This window comes from Ursus americanus, chromosome X (genome assembly GCF_024610735.1).
Source record: "Ursus americanus isolate L20-20 chromosome X, mUrsAme1.1.p, whole genome shotgun sequence".
NCBI classification, from domain to species: domain Eukaryota; kingdom Metazoa; phylum Chordata; class Mammalia; order Carnivora; family Ursidae; genus Ursus; species Ursus americanus.
The window spans coordinates 14,559,503-14,573,152 of record NC_142164.1 but is presented as its reverse complement, the minus strand read 5'-3'; the positions used below and the strand labels follow the sequence as shown (position 1 = coordinate 14,573,152).

Below are 13,650 nucleotides of genomic sequence, written 5' to 3'. Positions count from 1 at the left end.
AGTTTATGCAAAAACTAGAAAAGAGCAAAAAGCATTCCTGATTTTTCAATTCCTAGAGGAATCCATCCAAACTGTTTCTATTATTAGCACACAAAATGGTAGCTAAAGAAGTTACTGTGGTTAACAAATGAATAATTCATAGTCTCTGAAGAATTCGGTCTCTTCGTCTTTTCCAGGTCCACCTTAGAACTGGAGCCCCACGCCTCTCTAGTCTGGAGTTCTCATAAAGGAAACCATATAGAAATTGTTTTCAGCAGTTAAAAATTGGCCACGATAAGCATTGAGAACAACAGTAAGACAACAAGCTGGAGACCTTAATATGAACCTTTATAACTGATTCATAAAACTCTTAAGATTATACAAAAATTGACAGAAATTATCATTAAAGTTTCCAGTCTCTGTTCCATGGATATCGCTGAACTGGGATATCACTGAGATTTAAACTGTCTTTAAGTAGCCCTCCAAATAAAATACGTCAACAAATTAAATAGGACATATAAATAATTTTAAACACATTTCAGTACACTCTAATCTAAATTCAAATTATTTTCTATGATGTGAGGCACTGAGAATTTCAAGTACAAAAAAAGAAAAGCACTTCAATTAGTGAGTGGAAGATGTTAATAATGTTGAAAGGCCTGATGCGTGCGGGTCAACACAAGAACAGAGGCCAAAGCCGCCACCACAATTCAGCCAAAGTTCCCAGAAAACACTCAACTTGGTTTTGCCTTCAGAAGAGGGGTGTCAAGTATTAGAAAATATGTGGGCATTTTTACTTTCAAATTTCCTTTCAAAAAAAAAGGTTTTTTTCCACAAACAAGCAGTCTCTGCCCAATAAAGCATGGAACTATGGGACAAGATGGTTGGATTTTGTTTTCCTGTTTTAAGGTTCCTCCCTGTTTAAATTCTCCAAGTAACTGGTGGAAAAGCTCAGAAACCTGGGAGAAGCCATCATCCACCAGAGACCACAGTTTACCCCTGCCTGTATCCAAGTTTTTTGTTTGTTTCAGTAAGCACCACGCCCAGCGTGGAGCCCAAGATGGGGCCTGAACTCACGACCCTGAGATCAAGACCTGAGCTGAGATCAAGTCAGACGCTTAACCAACTGAGCCACCCAGGCAACCCCCAAGTTGTTTTCAATGTTAAGGTTTCAAAGAAAATCTCTCTCTAAAGCATGACTCACTTCTTAGAGTTTGCTTTACATAACGAAAGACTCGAGTGAACTTTTTTTTTTTGATAATGCAATGTTATCATTTGTGAACATGAGTCTACCGGGATATATTAAAATTCCAGTTAGGAACTAACTTTCATTGAGTCTGCTCAGTGCCAGGCACTGTGCCAAGTACTTTCTCGGCTTTCTCTCATTTACAGCTAAGGGGTAGGGTATACCTGACAATAACAAAGTAGCACATACCCAGTATTACCTTACCGCTACCACCACAGAAGTTAGCACACACCTAGTAAGGGGCCAACCCAGGTCAGTTCAAGTCCAAAGCTCAGGCTCTTACGCACTGCACTGCTATGCAACTTCTCAAGGACACAGGGTTCCCTGACCAGGATTCAAACCCAGACCAAGGTACGGAAAGTCACAAATTCGAGCCACTGGACCGCACAGCATGTGCTGAGCTGTCTGACCCCACACCAAAAGGCCCCAGGTGGTTATGTATTCGGGGGTCTGCTTTTTAGGGTTTTCCTGTTTCCTTTCCTGGGGTGCTGTTGATCTCATTTCTTCCATGCTGTATGTGGATATGTACCCTTTCTACTGCTGCCAGCACATCTAGTCCCTAGCAGCCCCCCTTCTCCCTTTATCATGACCTTCTATCTCGATGCTGTTCTCCAATTTACAAAGTGCTTCCACATACCTTATCTCATCTAATCTAATTTTCCATTTCTAATCCGTTTGGGGATGAGCAACCAGATTACCCATAGTTCCAACATGCTTAGATAAGTAAAAGTCATTAGGCTCCAAGTGAGATCCTGAGGCAGTCTCCCAGGAATAAAGTGCGGAAGCCTTAGTGCAAAAGATGGGGGGGGGGCATTTCTCCCGCAGTCCTGACGTTCCCTCACCATTCACTCATTCTACAGGTCACTCGTTTAGTAAACATTTACTGAGTACCTGCTATGTGCATATGTTATATTGAGTGCTAGGATCATAAGAATGATCAAACTCAACTTCCTGCCTTAGAGAAGTGCCAAGACTAAGAGAGAGATAAACATGTCCACAGATCCCTATAATGAGAGTGGCCCGCCAGCATTAAGATAGCCTGGCACAAAGGATTATGGGAATGGTGACGATACTGCCCAGTCCAGCAGAGAAGATTTTCTAGATCTGAGGCTGTGGAGGAAGCTTACTATCATCTCTTTCTTTATGGTTCTCAGCTAGGTGGCAGACACTGGGATGGTTAAACTCTAGATAAACCATGGAAATGGTTCTCAAATCTGGCTGCTCATTAGAATCACTTGGGGACCTTTCAAATCAAACTAATGACAAGACATGGTGACTCTGGGAGACTGTCAGGCAGTACCTACCCAAGCTGAACAGATACATACCCTGCGACCCAGCAGTTCCATTCCCAGGTATGAACCCAACAGAAATGTCCACCAGAAGCCAGGCACGAGACATACACAGCACATAGCAGCACTGTTCACAGCAACCCCAACCTGGAAACGACCCAGCTGTCCACCGGTACATCCACAGGATGGGATATGACTAGCAATAAAAAGAATGAGCCATTTGTATCCATGACATGGGTGACTTGTACAAATGTCACCCTGAGTGAAAGAAACCTTATACAAATGAGCACCTGCTGTATGGGTCCACTCATATAATGTACCCAAACAGAAAAAAATGAATCTATTGTTTTAGAAGTCAGGGCTAGTGGTGCCCACTGGTGAGGGGTGTGACTGGGAAGGGGCATAAGGGTGCTGATAATGTTGTGTTTCTTAATTGGTGTGCCGATTATATGGATGTGTTCAATTTGTAAAGATTCATCAAACTCTATACTTAGAATTTGTATGATTTCCTGAATTCATGTTATATTTCAATATGAAGTTAATTTAAACATTAAAAAAAAAAGAACTGCCAGGGTGCCTGGGTGGCTCAGTTGGTTAGGTGTCTGACTCTTGATTTTGGCCCAGGTCATGATCTTGGGGTTGTGAGATTGAGTCCGATGTCGGGCTCCATGCTCAGCAGGGAGTCTGCTTCATATTCTCTCTCCCTCTCCCTCTGCCCTCCCGTGCACTCTCTCTCTCTCTCTCTAAAATAAATAAATAAATCTTAAAAAAAAAGATTCTCTCTTCCTCTTTCTACCCCTTTCTTTCTCAAGAAAGAAAGAAAGAAAGAAAGAAAAAGAAAAAAGAAAAGACAAGACCCAGGCCTGGGCCTCACTACAGACCAATTACGCTCAGTGGGGGTGGTGGGGGGAGCCCAACATTTGTGTTTTGTAGAAGTGCCCCAGATGGCTCTGATGTACAGCCATATCTGAAAACCAAGGGGTTTGGTGTTCCTGTATTTATCAATAGCTCCTTTTGGGGAACAGCCTGGCACATGGCAAAGGGAATGAGTTCTGGAGTCAGGCCCATCAGCAATGAGGTTCTGATTTGCACTGACGGTGTGGGGCATTTGTCTGGATGATTCCCAAACCCCCGTTTCCTCCACTGAATAACGGGCATACCACCACCTCCCTCCCAGGATTGGGAGGATGAAACAAGGTAATATACTTAAAGCACCTAGCACAGTACCTAGAATATAGTTGGTACTTGAGGAGTGATAGCTACTCCACTCCTTTTCCTCCTTTGCATCTAAGTTCCTAAATACAGCGATGAGCAATCTCTGTAAACACACAAAACTCACACTCTCCAATTTCTCCTCCTGAATGAGTTTCTTTGTAAAGACCGAAGTAATATTATACCTGGACTAATGATGTCAAACGAATATCGGACATTTCTGGGCCCTAGTTTGCTCACTCTATTCAGCACCTGCTATCCCTGAAGATGAATGGAGAGGACCCAGACCATCCGTAAATGCAAACCACAGACCCTCCTTCGGCAGGCTTTACTCCTGCCCTCATCCTTAAGAACAGTGCCAGCCCCGTGCGAGCAAAGACAAGGCCAAGATGTGAGTTGGCAAAAAGAATAGAAAAAAATGAGTAGCTTGGAAGACATACCATCCATAAAATGTGCCAAATGAAATGCTTTTGTATAAAATGTCATAGTTTAGTAAAAACAAACCCAACAAAATTCTGAGCTCAGAGCAGAAGATCCAGGTTGGAGTTTTGATGCTACGACTGGTAAGCTGTACGACTTTGGTTAACTAACTTTTCAGTTTCCTACATGCTTTACAAAGGCACAGTGAGTTTCAGATAAGGTAGGTAGAAGGCATTCTAAAAAAATTAAGCAGCAAAAAAATGCAAGATGACGATACAAGCTGCAAATTTACTTTATTCCAAACTCCAATCACCAACCACCACCACCCCCGGAGACTGAGAACTCTCTGATATTAACCGCTTCGAGCACACCCAGCCTGAAGCTCACTTATGTAAGAAGGGACTGCAGCACCGCCTGGCATGTAGCATAATACTTTGCTTAAGAGAAATCCTTGGAAATGCCTCAGCTGAAGTACAAGGACAGGCCCAGGCCTTAACGTTTTGGAGAGAGGTGCTCTCAGTCACAGAACACCAGAACTGTGGCTGGAGCAAATGATGTCATCCAAGCTCCTCTTACCATAGTCAATGTCAAAATTAAGATAGGAAGTTCAAGGACAAATTGTGGGCTTTCCATGCAAATAAAAGTTAGAAAAGCAGTTTGGACCTTAGAATTGTGCTGTTAAAATTGTTAATACTTTACAGAACATCAACTGAAATTTATCCTATTCTGTGATGGGGGGGTTACGTGAAGCTTTTATTCAAAAAACCATAAGTTGCATAGGCAAATATATTCCCTTATTCCATTTGTATTCCCACTACACATTAAGAAAAGAAAAAAAATCATGTGAGTCACCCCTATAGCCCAAAACAATAACAAACCAAAAATAAAAATAAGATTTTTGAAGAGACAGAGATAAACTCAAGGGCTCCCCACTCTAGAGCTAAGAAACGAAATAGCTCAAATACCTGTTGGGTTCCTAAATGACTGGAAAATAAAAACTCGAAATTAACTACGGGCACGTTGGTACACCTTGCGGAGTACAGATCTTCCCCCATCCACAACCCTTTCCTGCGACAGACCTGTGTACTCGACGCCCAAAATATCCCCAAATGTGCGGATGCCGGGGACTGAGGGGGTGGGGGCGAAGCATCAAATTAGTATCGAAAATAGTACTGTTGACTCCTGTCCTGGTTCCGGGGGAAAGAAGGAATCCTGTTCGCTGCAAAGCCGGCGGCCAGAGCCGGACAACTCACCCCTAAGTTTGGCGCGTCCACGCTCGGCGCCCTCGGCCCCCGCTCCCCCCCCACCCCGGCCCCCGGGATCCCACGGCAGTGCCAGGCCCTGGCCGAGCACCGACCACGCGGCTGGGGCTGCGAGCCACGGCAGGGGGAGGAAGGGCGGCTCCTCTGCATCCCGGGTCCTTCGGCACCACCCTGGCCCTCGCATTCTCCCCTTCCCGTGACCCCCTCGCCCCCAGGCAGGTCACCTGGCTCGGCCGCTGCCCGCTGCTCCTCCCGCTGCTCGCTCGCTCGCTCCGGCCGCGCCGCCCCGCCGCCGCCACCTCCTGGAAGCGGCTCGCCCTCGCGAGTCACGGGGCCGGCGAGCGGGCGGGCGAGCCCGTGCCAAGGCTGCGGGAACCGTGCACCCCAGCCGGAGCTGGGACCCTGCCCTGAGCGCGGCCGCCACCGGAGCGAAACTGGAGAGCTGGGCTCGGCTCGCCCGGGCGGGGAGGGGCGGCTGCAACTTTGCTCCTGAACGCGGGCGAGGAGGGGGCGCCCGTCTCCAAACTCCGTGCCGCGCCCGCCACCTCTACAGCCTAAGGATTTTCTTTATGCCCCCCCCCTTTTTTTTTTTTAATCTAAAGGGAAGCCAGATTCTTGTCCTCAAGTTCTTGCTGCCAGGGCCGTGCGGCTTGGCGGGCGGAGGAGCGCGGCGCCGAGCGGGGTGCGGGAGACGCGCCCGCGGGGCGCGCTGGCGGCGAGCCGGGCCAGGGCGCGCGGGGCGGCGGCGGGCGGGAGCGGCTGCCCGGGGACCCCGCCGGGCCGCGCGCGCTGGCCCCTCTGGGCCCGGAGCCAGAGCCCGGCAGGGAGAGCGGCCTGGAGGGACCGGGCCAGCGGTGGGGAAGCGGTGACCCGGACCTGGATCGCCGAAGTAGGAACTGGAAGTGACAGCGGCAGGGCAGAGCAGCAGCCGCCACCGCCGCCGCCCGGGTAGCCGTGGCAGCGGCACAAGCCGCGGTGGAGCGGCCGCGGCCACACTGCGCATGCTGCTGCCGCCGGCTCCCGCCGAGCCCCGGGCCGCTGGCGCCTGGCCTGCCGCCCGCCACTGCCAGAGCCTCAGGAGGGAATCCCGGCCTCGCGGACTAGCCCTGCCTGGTGGCCCGCTTTCTCCTGCCACTCCCCGACTGGAACCCCCAGCTCCGTGCCCAGCTGCCGAGACAGCGAGAAAGGAAGCGCTCCTCCGCGGCCCTCCACATCCGTCCCTTCCCCAACTATCCTGGATGTCCTTCCCCGGCTCTTTGATAACAGGACCCCAGGCAGAGGGGCCTGTTAGGAGCGTAAAAAGGTTCTTGATAGATGGGGGATATTTACCGCCTTATTGAAGTCCAGTTTTTACAGAAATACGATGCAGTCGGTAAAAGCTTAGGATGGCCAGAGCTCTGGGTGTCAGTCAGTGTAACTCAGGGAAATTCCATTAGAAGTGTCAGATTTGCTCAATAGAAAAAAAAAAAACACCTTACCGAAATCCTTAGTCTTCCCACTAGCACAAATTGAGCAGCTAAATATACAAAGCTCTACCCAGAAGAAACTCATGGAATCCGGCCAGTTAAAAACAGAGTGTCCAACAGTTCGACATTACCAGTCCCTACTCTAGTCTCCTCTTTCACAGATGAATCAACCGAGGCCTGGGGGGGGGGTGTCTCTGGCTTCACACAGGTGGCAGACTTGGCCTTGAAGGAGGGTCTCACTGATACCCATTACAGCTACTGGTTAGTTACCTGAAGAAGGTAACTAACTAGAAGTCAGTTAGCTGACTTCACGCCTCACTCCTTCAAGATGGTTCTGCTCTCCTAGAGCTGGAGCTCTCTTATGGGAGATTTAGCCTTGACTCTTGGTCATTTGTAGATCTGTCTTCCTTCCAGAACTGCCTTTGTGCAGAGCAGCCCCTGGGAAATGGCAAACCGTCCATCCCACAGGCCCCACTTTGGGGATGGCACCCATGCTGTTCCAGTGACAAGGCAGATGGAGTGACTCAGGGAGACAGGAGGCAGTGAGGGGGTGGGGGCAAAGAAAAGCCATACTGATACCAGCTGGTACTGGAAAGAGATAGAGAGAGAAAAGGAAGAAGGGAGGGGGGAGAAAGAGAGAGAGACAGAAGCACTAATTGAGTCTCATAGACATTCAATGAAATCCTTCATGAGCAAAACATCTTTTTATAAAAGTAGGCTTGGCCCAGGAGCAGAGTAGGAGATAGTAGGGTATCCCCGGCAGTGGGCTGGTAGTAAAGGTGGCAGGGGACGAAGCAGGAGTACCACCTGGGGACGAGGCCAGGAGGAGAGCACCGGGGCTGTAGCCAGAACAGTGTAGTCAAAGAGATATCACCCAGGCCACTCTCAACTGATCAGAAGAACTCTATCTGTCCCTCCTCTTCCCAAGTTCAAAGGCAGCACGAAAACAAAACTACCACGGCTAGAATAGTGTTGTCAGAGGACTTCCCGGTCACATTAGTGACACTCTACCTAGACATGAGGGGTTTTGCATATGTTGTAGAAGATTTTCTCTTGAGGCCTGAGGGTCCTCCCTGCCTTCTCCATTCTGTAAACAAATAAAAAAGACAGAGTTGGTTCACAGAAAAGGAAATACAAATGGACTATAAAGGGGTCAGAAGATGTTCAAACTCACTAGGAATCATGAACCTCAAATTACAGTGGTAAACGAAATACCATTTTCACCTAACGTTTTAGCAAACATGAAAGATAAATAATACCCAGTGCTGCCAGAGACATGAGGAAGAAGGCACTTCCTACTCTACTGGTGGGAGTAGAGCTTCAGAGAGCAGTTTTGTAGGGGATCTGAGAATATATATCAAATTCTGACACAGTAATTTCATTTCTATGAAGAAAAATTCTTCAAGAACAATCATAGAGGTACACAAATCTATCTCTATGTGCACATACAAGCACATGACCCACTGGGATTTATCCCAGCAATGCAAGATTGATCTAACATAAGAAAATGAATCAAAGTAATACAACAAGTCAAGATAATAAAGGAGAAAAACCAATGGTCATCTTAACAGATACAGAGAAAGCATTTGACAAAACCCAGCACCCTTTCAGGACCAAAATACCCTCAAAAACTAGGACTAGAAATGAACCCTTCAATCTGATAAAGGGTATATCTATGGAAAATCCACAGCTACCATCCTACTTAATGGTGAAAGACTAAAAGCTTCCCCCTAAGATTAAGAACAATGCTAGGATGTCCACTTTAATCACTTCTATTCAACATTGGACTGAAGGTTCTAACCAGGCAAATTAAGCAAGAAAATGAAAAAAATGCATCTAGATTGGAAAGGAAGAAGTAAAACTATCTCTATGCACAGATGACATGATCTTGTACAAGAAATCCATAAGGAATCCAAAAAACCATTAGAACTAATGAATAAGTTCAGCAAAGTTGAAGAATACCAGATCAGTATGCAAACATCAATTGTATTTCTATACACTTGCAATGAACAATCCAAATATGAAATTAAGAAAACAATTCCACTTACAATAGCATCAAAAGGAATACAATTCTTTGAAATAGACTGAACCAAGGAAGTATACAATGTACACACTAGAAACTACAAAACATTGTTGAGTGAAATTTTAAAAGACCCAAATAAGTAGAAAGACATCCTGTGTTCATGGATCAGAAGACTTAATATTGTTAGGATGGCAATACTCCCCAAAGCCATCTACAGATTGAACACAATCCCTATCAAAATGCCAGCTGGGTTTTTTGGGTGTTTTTTTTTTTTTTGTCTTTTTGTTTTTGTGGAAATGGACAGGCTGATCCTAAAATCCATATGGGCACCCAAGGGATCCAGAATAGCCAAAATGATTTTGAAAATGAAGAACAAATTTGGGAGACTCATGCTTCCTGATTTGAAAACTTAATACACAGCTACATTAATTGACTGAGTGGGGGAAAGAAGAGTCTTTTCAACAAATAGTGTTTAAGAGAATGAATTTGGTGGGTGCCCGGGTGGCTCATTTGGTTAAGCATCTGACTTTGCCTCAGGTCATGATCTCAGGGTCCTGGGATTGAGCCCCATGTGGGGCTCTGCACTCAGTGGGGAGTCTGCTTGTCCCTCTGCCCCTCCTCCCGCTTGTGCTCTCTCTCTCAAATAAAGAAAATCTTTTAAAAAGAGAGAATGAATTTGGACTCCTACCTCACACCATATACAAAAATTAACTCAAAATGACTCAAAGACCTAAATGTAAGAGCTAAAACTATAACACTCTTTTTTTTTAATTATGTTCAGTTAGCCACTGTATAGTACATCATTAGTTTTTGATGTAGGGTTCAATGATTCATTAGTTGCCTATCACACCCAGTGCTCATCACACTCTTAGAAGAAAACATAAGTATAAAGCTACATGACCTTGCATTAGACAATGGTTTTTTAGACATGATACTCAAAACACAAGCAACAACAACAAAAATAGGTCAATTTGACTTTGTCAATTGTTTTTAAAGATTTTATTTATTCATTTGACAGACAGAAACAGCGAGAGAGGGAACACAAGCAAGGGGAGTGTGAGAGGGAGAAGCAGGTTTCCCGCCCAGCAGGGAGCCCAAATGTGGGGCTCGATCCCAGGACCCTTGGATCATGACCTGAGCTGAAGGCAGATGCTTAACGGCTGAGCCACCCAGGCGCCCATGACTTCATCAAATTTAAAAAAATTCTGTGTTTCAAAAGATACTATCAAAGTTGGGGAGGTACTTTAGAGAGTGTTTTGTTTCTTAGATGTTTCAGCAGACCTCCCTGACCAGTTACTAGTTGCGTGATCTTCTAGAGACCCCAGGACGACACTACAGCCATATGAGAACACAAAGATGGAGGTCCCTTGGAGAGGCCCACTAGCTACCCAGAGGTTCGGAAGGCAGCTCTTTAATGGGGCTGCGGTGCCCCACAGCCAGTACTCAAGATGTCACTATGCTTTCATTTTTCTGCATTTCCCAACTGACCCTTTCAAGCTGCCACTTTTTCTTTAGATAAATACTAGTGTGTTCTGGGGGCGCCTGGGTGGCTCAGTTCGTTAAGCCTCTGACTGTTGATTTCAGCTCAGGTCATGATCTCAGGGTCTTGAGATCAAGCACCCCCCCTTCCCCCCCCCCCATAGGGCTTCATGCTCAGCAGGGAGTTCTGCTTGAGATTCTCTCTCTCCCTCTGCCCCTCCCCCCCACTTGCACTCTCTCTCATGCCCACTCTCTCACTCTCTCTCTCTCTCACATAAGTAAATAAAATCTTAAAAAAGTCAAACTCGACAAAAACAGTACAATGGTGGTTACCATGGGATGGAAAGATGGGGAGATAAAAATTGATATTGTTTAAGGGCACAAACTTGCAATGAGTATAAAATAAGCCACAGTGATCTAATGCCCGGCATACTATTGAATACAGACAACAATATTGTACTAGTATTACGTGATGTGATAAATATCACTGTGATGGCAATCATACTACAATATATAGATATAGCAAAGTAACATGTTATACACCTTAAGCTAACATGTCATAGGTCTAATATATTCAATTAAAAAATTAATTTTAAAAACTTTGTAGATATTTGTGTCTCAGTTGTGTCCTAGCTGCCTGGGAGCTTGAGACTGGGTGGTCAGTGTTCCTGGCTCTGGGGTGCATTATCTCATTTGATCCTTAAAACAATCCTATGCAGTACATATTATTAATGTCTCCACTATACAGATGAGGAAACTGAAACAGAGAGAGGCCAAGTAACTTTTCCCAGAGTCCACAGTCAGTAACCAAGCCAAGACTCTAACCCAAGTCTGTCAAACTAGAGAACGTTCTGTGTTGAGCCATGGAGCCAGATACTGCCTTGTTCCAATACACCCGACAATGGTCAGGCCAGCCTCAATGATCAAAGAGAGACAAAAATATGCCCAGTGCCTTCCATTCAAGAAACGAAAATTAGCATATACTTCTCAGGAAGATTTGTATCCAAAGTGGGTGAAAATATTTTAAGCATTGGTACTTAAAGGAGTAAGCATTAGTTATCAGAAAAATCCACTTTTGTGAAACGACTTATTCTCCCACAGTGCTAGACCCAGGAGGTGTTTCTGTATCACCTAGTATTCTTAGAACTGCAAAGAAGCTCAGGATACCTTCTGGCAGCTTCGTAGTGCAGAAATCATTGGCAACCTCACCATGTTTTTATTTGTCAGATAAAAAAGAAAATACCATGATCTGTTCCACAGTAGACATTATTCTAGAAGATATATGGAGAAGTCTCGGGCTACACCTTCCTCAAAAGCCACACACACACACACACACACACACGTGCCCATGCAGACACACAGCTAACAGTGGGCAAGAGGGACACCTGGAATAAAATATTCTGAGACAACTATAGCCTGATGCTGTAGCTAACTTTAGGAAAAATTCTGAAGCAAGCCAAGTTTATCTGGGGCAAAGCGACTTGTATTACTACTACTACTAATAGCTACCACTTGGAGAATACTTAATATGTGCCAGGCACTCTTCTGGGGACATGAATTCATTGACCTCTTATACCAATCTTATGAGATAGGTGCTGTTATCATTCCCATTTAATAGGTGGGGAGACTGAGGCACAGTCACAGAACATGCCCAAGGTCACAAAGCTACTACTGAGAGAGAACTGAGATTTTGAACCCAAGCAATCTAGCATCAGAGTCCATGATCAACGCACTACTCATACTTCTCCACAAATAATACTGCTAAAACGTGTCTATACTTATGTCCTTGGTTCTCTGCTGAGCACTATACATACACTGTCTCATAGATCTTTTTCAGGTCGAAGCTCTTAGCTCTAAATTATTATGTAGTATCACATTTGATCCTTAAAACAACCCCATGAGGTAGCAATTATTGTGTCCATTTTACAGATCAAAACACTGAGGCAAATACCTGAAGAAAACAACACGAATTTAAAAAGATATGCACCCGTACATACGTTCATTAAAGCATTATTTGCAATAGCTAAGATATGGAATTAGCCCAAGTGTCCATCGATAGGTGAATGGACAGAGATGTCATCTATATTCTCAACCACAAAAACAAAACAAAACAAAACAAAACAATGAAATCTTCCCATTTGTGACAACATGAATGGACCCAGAGGGTATTACGCTAAGTGAAGTCAGACAAAGATCATTACCATGTGATTTCACTCATATGTGGAATCTAAAAAACAAAACCAAACAAAGCAGAAACAGACTCATGAATACAGAGAACAAACCCAGAGGGGAGGGGACTGAGGGGTAAATGGGTGAAGGGGACCAAGAGGCACAGACGTCTTACAAAGTAAGTAAGGCACGGGAATGACAAGTACAGCATAGGGAATACAGTCAATAATATTGCAGGGGCGCCTGGGTGACTCAGTCAGTTAGATGGCCGACTCTTGACTTCGGCTCAGGCCATGATCTCAGGGTCCTGGCATCAAGCCCCATGTCAAGCCCATCGTCAAGCCCCCATCAGGCTCTGTGCTTGGTGGGGAGCCTACTTCAGGCTTCTCTCTCTCCCTCTGTCTCTCCCCCCTCAACTCTCTCTGTCTCAATAAATAAATCTTCAAAAAAATAATATTGTAGTGACGCTGTGTAGTGGCCAACGGTAGCTACACTTACTGCGGTGAGCATTGTGTAATGTATGGAATTGTTGAATCACCACACTGTACATCCGAAACTAAGGTAATATAATATGTCAACTATACTTCAATTTTAAAAACCTACAATCTTTTTTAAATGAATGTATAAGACTTCAGCATCATTTGGATGTACTATAATTTATTTGACTATTCCCCTAATGCTAGATACTGATGTTGTTTCCATGGTTTTTCCTTCTGCAAATAAAGATGTCACACACACACACACACACACACACACTGAGGAACAGAGAAGTAATTTGACACTCAGACAAAAGTATCACCTCCTTTCCAGCAATACTCCCATATGTACTCTAAGGATCCACAGAATATAAAATAATGCAATGTAATTTAATACACAATTTCTATCACAGGGCCAGGTTCTCCGGGCTTTTCAAGGCCTCTGTTCTAAAGTGTTAATGGGGAAAAGTGACAATATACTTTCCTCTCTTCCCAACTCAGGGGTATTACCGTGACCCCCTAGAGCAGCCAGTACCCGCTAGCAGGGTAAGCTCCGCATACAACCTCTGTCACCGGAAGCCTGCTTTCAGGGCTCGGATGCTGTATTCAAAGATATCCTATTCTGAGTT

At 45.3% G+C, this 13,650-nt stretch overlaps 1 protein-coding gene across 7 annotated transcripts in view; it reads right to left on the bottom strand.

Annotated features, from left to right (window-relative positions):
- The window catches only part of ARHGEF6 (Rac/Cdc42 guanine nucleotide exchange factor 6), a 112,979-nt gene that overhangs the window by 80,286 nt on the left and 19,043 nt on the right, over positions 1 to 13,650 (bottom strand). The window contains exon 1 of one of the 7 annotated variants that reach the window (XM_087859901.1): positions 5,633 to 6,189. The exons of the other annotated variants lie outside the window; for them this stretch is intronic. The gene's annotated coding sequence lies outside the window, so the exon portion shown is untranslated. Of the gene's footprint in view, positions 1 to 5,632; positions 6,190 to 13,650 lie in introns of those variants that run through there. 7 annotated transcript variants of the gene reach the window in all.